The sequence below is a fragment of the Myotis brandtii genome, unplaced genomic scaffold (assembly GCF_000412655.1).
Source record: "Myotis brandtii unplaced genomic scaffold, ASM41265v1 scaffold136, whole genome shotgun sequence".
NCBI classification, from domain to species: domain Eukaryota; kingdom Metazoa; phylum Chordata; class Mammalia; order Chiroptera; family Vespertilionidae; genus Myotis; species Myotis brandtii.
Genome location: NW_005354829.1, coordinates 6,538,353 through 6,545,870, shown reverse-complemented (window position 1 = coordinate 6,545,870; position 7,518 = coordinate 6,538,353).

The following is a 7,518-nucleotide window of genomic DNA, read 5'->3' as shown; positions in this document are numbered from 1 at the left end:
TGAAAGTGACCTACTTTCAAGACAAATTTCTGCATTGTTTGCTTAATCTATTTTAATGACATTTTTAGTATGTGGAAACAATTCAAAATCAACATGGTCTTTTGCTAATCACACTTCTTAACTGTCCATCTGGTCATATTTTACCTCATAGTTCTGGAAGCTAGATGTCTAAGCTCAAGGTGCCACTATATAGGGGAGTTTATAACCCAAAATTCCCCTATATACTCATTTTAATGCATCAGCATATTAAAAAATGCACCTGCAAAGCTGGTGAATATTCTAATGAAACCTTCCCTTAAGATTCTTGCCTGCAGGAAAATAAAAAGATAGAAAGCCCTCGGGACAAGGGCTTGCTCTAGTCTAGAGGGCTCCCAGGCCTCTTCCCGGGTGCACTTTTTATTTCTAAGGGTCCCCAGGAGACTTGCAGTCAGGGGAGCAATGGGCAGCAGCAGCTCAAACCAGGCTCACTCCCTGATCCTGTCTCCAAGGCCCCCATTTTCTCTGACTTCCCAGTGAGCTGAAAGCAGCCCAGCCTAGGCTCACTTCTATCACCGTGACCTTCACTTCCCAGTGAGCGAACAGCAGCCTTAACTTTCCCAGAGCCAAAGTAGGGCACTGTCTAGGCACCTCCTGTTGTTCCTTCTGCCCTAATTTCCTTTGTTTCATTGTCCCCAGCTTTAATAAACAAACTCTCCAACCCATCAGGACTCATGTTGTGAAATGTTTCCTACACAAAGTCAGGGACCCACACACCACAGGCGGCCCTGAGGCAGACCTGCTCCTGGCAGGCTTCTGTCGGGTAACAATACTTGTTTTGGGTCCTTTATCTCATCCAACCCCATTTTCCAAAGAACCCCATCTTACTCATAGAACACGACAGACTGTAGCCTTTGTCTCCATCAATTATTATTTAGTTTTCAAACTCTCTTTTTGATTCACTTCCATAAGTTTTATTTTCATCTATTTTAATAATGCTTCCACCTTTCTTCCTCTAACGGTAAGCATCTGCATAGATACAGCTGAACTGTTTTTTTTTCCTTTTCTGTATTTTCATTTTATATCAGATGGTATTGTACCTAATATTACATCTCCACCCCTGACTTTCTCCTAAGGATAGGTTTTTCATTTCTTACAGCCTGCTAGTCATCACTATTTGGTGCTGTAATCTCAATGCAGCTGAAATAGAACACTTCATCTTTCAACAATTTCACTTTTTTTCTCTGTTTCATATTTCTACAGGTATCCATTAGCCACCTACTTATCAAGTTCAAAAATTATGACTTATCTTTGAGTATTTCCTCATAGTTCTGGAGGCTAGAAGTCCACGATCAAGGTGCCAGTTGGGCTGGTTTCCTCTGAGACTTCTCTTCTTGGCTTGTGGATGGCCGTCCTCTTGCTTCCTCTTCATACACTCACTTCTCTGTGTGAATACACATCCCTAGGTTTCCCCTCCTCTTCTTATATGACATCAGTCACATTGGATTAGAGCTTCTCTCTACTAATCTCATTTGAACTTAATCACCTCTTTAAAGACCTTATCTCTGAATATGGTTACATTCTAAACTGTGAGAAAATAAATTTCTGTTGTTGAAGCACCCAGTCTGCAAAATTTTGTTATGGCAGCCCTGGCAAACTGATACAGTATTGAACTTGCTCATTCTTGTTGATTATCCACTCAGCTTACTATAAATACTCTGAAGATGCAATGCTAAATGTTGAACCCTCTCATGTTGTTTGCAGTTTTCCTATCTGTTGTTTGCAGTCTCTTCATCAGAACATCCATCTCATTAAGCATAGTTACCATGCTTTACCCCTTCTAGTACTATCCGTATAAACCATTCCTGATGGAAGAGTTAATTACCTCTCCAGAATGTCTCTAAGATTTGATCATTTCTATATACTTCCATGACCTTCATTTAATCCAGTCCTTCACCTTATGCCCTGCTTTCTCAAAGATGCTCCTAGCCAGGCTCTAGTTTCTTAAATTAGCTAATATTCTGTGTTCTTATATAAAACATAGAAATTACTGCTTTCATCATCTCTTTCACCTACCAGGAGCCTATTCATGTTTTATTTTTGCACAGAGCAGCATTTTCTGAGTTATATTTTTTTGGAACCTTAGGTATATGGAATACTTATATATATATAGCTTTAAAAATTTCCTGCTCAGACATATTTTGGAGATACTGGGCTCTCTATCCTCTGCTGATCCACTACCCTCACATGGTGTTCTTCTCCTGCACCAGTATACATACATAAATTCTATTGCTAAAGTATGTCTTTAGGTTAGAGATATAGACTCTTTAAAATTAAGACTAAGAAGTTAATTATGAGCCTAATTTGCTTTGTGAGCTTGATTTTAAGGTCTTATTTTAAAAACCTAATTATTTGATAAGCACCATGGTTTTATTTCTACAGCTGATTTTTAATATTGGTAGAACCATTATCCAGCCACTTGCTCATTCTAAAAAAAATTGCTAGAGTAGAATAATAATTTTTATTTGTAATCGCAAATGCCATGTACATAAATTACAAATGGAGTTTATTGGTATGATAAATATGAAACATTTCCCAAAAGGCACAGATTTAGAATCCATCAGCTGCAGTCTTGGAACTTTCTGTTAAGCTAGCTAGCTTGATATCAGACAATCTAGAGGAATGAATTCTTAATATTGTCCATAGATGCTACTCCAATATTAATTGTTTACCTAGGTCTTAGGGGGGAAAAGAGATAACAAAAATGTCTCCATTGGCATTGTTCACAAAGTTTTAAAAGAAAGATTTTTGGATTGCTTTCTAAACCACTATTACATATCTGCTTTGAACACCAGAGGAAGAGAACATGTTGTCTTGAACATTTAGCCTAGAAATCCTGGCTGCTGGAAGGTAAGACTTCTTCCCAGATCTGCAACAAAGCTGATCGGCAGGTTCAAAGCTTATCAAAAATTTTGACTATAATTTTGCTCAGACTTGGTAAAAACTGCAAACACTTTTGGAAGAGATTCTGTTTGACTGGAAGATTCATGGCCCTGAGTTACTAGTCATCAGCTTCTGCCACAATAACTGTTATTATTGCTCCAGAGGAAATGTTTGGCTTTGAGCAGTCACGAATAGCTGACAATCACATGCTAACTATAAAATAAAAGAATAAATAATTCACACAAACAGACCTGTGGATGGCAGTTAATTTGTATTATCTATCTGGATGTGAAGAGTTTGGGGGTAAAAATCAGTGATTTTGATGTAATTGTTATTGGACTAGCCTGTGTCATTTACCTAAAGATGATTCGTTTTCTCTCCCTTTTTTTGCTGAAGATTTGGGACATATGTCTAATTTTTCAAAAAGCTGTATAAGCCCTAACCAGTTTGGCTCAGTGGATAGAGCGTCAGTCTGCGGACTCAAGGGTCCCAGGTTCGATTCCGGTCAAGGGCATGTACCTTGGTTGCGGGCACATCCCCAGTAGGGAGTGTGCAGGAGGCAGCTGATCGATGTTTCTCTCTCATCGATGTTTCTAACTCTCTATCCCTCTTCCTTCCTCTCTGTAAAAAATCAATAAAATATATTTTAAAAAAGCTGTATAATATCTTGTAGGTGCTTTTTCAGTGAATACTCTGAATAAAACATTAAAACTTTTATATCTATTTTGAGTCCATACACCTCCAATCACAGATAGTTCCTCCCCATGGGAGTAAGGGCTGAGAGTGGGTTGGCAGATGTTACTTTGGTTGTTCTGAACTGTTTGCTACAATGCTCATATTCACAACTAGGAAGATCTCATTTATGTTTCTTCTTTTATCTTCTCATAATATTATCACAGTTAATGTGGGGTTTTGGTTGTATATTAATGTATTTCTGGGTATCATGAGATATTATTGAATAAGCAATTTAGAATCACACAAAGAAATATTTTAAGAGCCCAGCTTCCTGAATCAGAAAAACTTAGGTGCATAGTTATCTCAATCATTTATTAGCAAAGTGACTTTAGAGAAGTTATATGATGCCTCTGGATCTTTATCTCTAAATTGTAATAAGAATAGTACTGAACCCATGAAGTTGTTGATGAGATAATAAATTTAATGTGTTTTCTGTAGTATCTGGGAAACAACATACATTTAATCAATAATGATGATAATAATTATTATTGCTATTATTATTATGTTGAACAGAAAAAAATTCAGTGAAACATCATTCACATATTAGTTCATCTTTGGACCAACTTGGAGTTGGAAGTAAGGGCCTGGATCTAGTACTAGAACAGCTTCTTTGATTTCAATTTCCTAATCTGCAGCCAGATTCTGTACAAGCCACGTCTATGTCTAAAATATAATCTGTTTTCACTCACCCACGTGTAACTAGAACCAGAATCTTCATGTTGTGATAGGACATTAAAGATGAAACAATCTCTTCCTCTTCCAACCTTATTATCTTGGATAAGTTAAATTCTCATTCTTAACTTCTGGTTTTTCATTTAAAAAGTGGGTATAAAATAACTTGCAAAGATATCTTGAAGGTTTTAAAGTATAATATAATGGCATTTATTTCAACGAACAACTAATGAATAAAATGTGGCTAGTACTGTTTAAAATTTTGTTTTTAAATAATTAGGATATTGGAGAATATTTTAAGGATAATATGCTGTGTCTGAAAACATATGGAAGTGATTTAGGGCTATAAAATATTATTTGCATTATTCTAATACATTAAGGCTGTCTACTCATTAACATTTTCCAATATAAGGTCTGTTGTCTTTTAAAATGTATGGATAGTACTTAACAGATGCCAAATAACTGACCCATTACTCTAATCATCCTCAGTTGCAATCTTCTCTTTATTTATAATTGCATTCCAATTATTTGTTTTTGAGATATTTTTAAAGAGGATGATTTGGGGAAAAACACATCTAAAACAGGTAAACATGATTTTTTTAAAAAAAATATTTGATGGTTATAATGGCATATGGACTGAAGTTTCAGTAAAAAAATTTCATGAATGACTATTATAATTCAGGCTATCATTAAAGAATAAATATGGTTTATATAGAGGGAAAATAGAAAGAAGTCAATTTATATAGTTAGAACTAATGTTTTATAGGAATATAAACAGTAAGCACCAAGAGTGGTAAGTACTTATATCATATGAATAAATGATTTGGTGAGACTAACCTCTCATAATGTTTTATTTCTTAATCTAACAGGATATTTAGGACAGTATTTAAGTTTCATGAATAAGTAAAATAAAATTAATATATTATAGACCATGTGAAGCTGAAGTGCATAGAAAATAGGGTTCTAAATGAATGTATTGAGATAGGCCTATAAAATGTTTCCAGTTGCAGATGTAAATAAAGGAACAAAAAGCAGACATGTGTAAATAAATATATGTAAATAAAGGAACAAAAAAAGCAGAAATAAATGTACACCAGGATCCTATTAATTAAAAATCTATAATTTCATTAAGCGAATAGGAAACAATAAAAAGAGGAAAGGTAATTATTTATGGTCCCTATTCTATGTAACAGATATTTAACATAAATCAACCTGTTTAGTTCTTAGAACAATCCTGTAAATTATGTATTGTCATTTTCATTTTACTAACACATGAACATGAAATATAGAGAAATTAAGTAACGAGGCCAAACTTTACTCCTTTATTCAACACTATTCCAGGTGCTTGAACAACATCAATGGACAAAAACAACTCTTTAATTCAGCTTACATTTTAGCCAGGAAAAAGAGAAAACAAGTACATGAATAAAATGTATAATATTTTAGAACATAATGAGTACTATGGGAAAAAAAAGGAAATGCAGGTAAGAGGGGATCGGAAATCCTTGGATGGTGGGAGTTTGCACTTTTAAACAATATTTGCTAAATCTCCTTGAGAGGGTGACATCTGAGAAAAAAAAAATGAAGTTAGGGAGTTAACATGTGGCTCTCAGAGAGGGCATTTGAGGCAGAGGGAAACAGCTGGAATGAATAAGGTGGGCTCCTGCCTACATGGGCATGGTAGAGAATCGGCAATTTGGCTAGAGCAGAGGGAGCAAGAGGCAGAGTGAAGGGGGGAACAGGCAGAGTTATTGGGAGGGGAGCATAACAATTGGGACCATGTTGATCATTGTGAGCACTTGGGTTTAGAATCTGAGTTACTAACATTAGGGAGCAGAGTATCTTGTAAAGCTTGTAGAACATGATTATACAGACAGTCTTCCATTTATGATGGTTTGACTTACGATTTTTCGTCTTTACAATGATGCAAAAGCAATAAGCATTCAGCTGCAACTGTACTTCGAATTTTGAGCTTTGAGCATTTCTGGGCTAGCAATATGCCGTATGATATTAGTTATGATGCTGGGCATTGGCAATGAGGCCCAGTTCTCAGTCAGCCACGAAATCGCGAGTATAAACATCCAATGCTCAACTGTGTACTGTGTTCCCAGTGTTTGTTACATGTTTTGTTTTGTGTTTTTTTCCCTATCCCATCATGTCTACAAAACATTCATCTATGTCTCCTGCTTCTGATGAGAAGAGGCAGGCAATTACTGTATGCAAGCAGTGCTCCCTTCTCCTCGTATGATATGGTTTGAAAATGTATTAGTGGGTACATCTGTAGGTCCAGAACACAGTGCTAAATGATGCTCACCTGAGCCCATGCTTTCTTAATGAAAAACAAAACAATCAAACAAACAAAACAACCATTAGGCATACAGTCAAGAGATAATAGGAAAGCTGTTTGTTATCTAAGAGCTGCATAGCCAAATGAAGGACCACTTTGTAAACAGTAAGGACAAGGAACACTTTGCTAGAGAAAGCCAAAATCAGATCTGGCTCAGAAGTGTAAAACCAGACTTTGAGTCTCTGGTACATTCCATTCAAGTCTATCCCTTAAGATAGCTGAGCTTCATTTTCTTCATCTGCAAAATGGGAACGAAGACATAAAACTTGCCCAAGAATGAATGCTGTGAGGGCCGAGTGAGATAACACGGTGCACGGTTTTTGAAACCATAAAGTTCTGTGCACATGTTAATTAGGTAACAAATGTTGAAACAGTACCTGCAAGATTATATGGCTTTCGTCATTTTGATCAACTTAAGGTTGCTTAGAAAGATCAGGCTTTTAGAGATTAGAAATAAAACTCAGAGATTAGGTTAGATGCCGGGAGTCTAGGCAAGTGATGAAATCACAGCAACTGTAGGTTATCCGTTTCTTTTCCAGAAGGTCATTTGCTGTTCTATTGCTTTTTGTTACTAGCAGTCAAGAGGTGACTCTAAATGATTCCAGCTCCTGGAGAGGTGGTTGTTTTTCCTTTGGTACCAACACTGTCCTTACCGGACCCCCGCCCTCAACATCTTGAGTCCCTAAAGCAAGGGTGTGTGTGGGGGGGAGGTGGGTGTGGGGGGAGAGGGAGGGCTGTATTTCTGCTCCAAACCCTTTCGATGCCTGGAGGAGAGGGTGTTGTGACGTCCCTGCACGCTGGGTCGGGATGCCTCTCCCCGCCCCCACCACCCCCTTCCGTCGTCC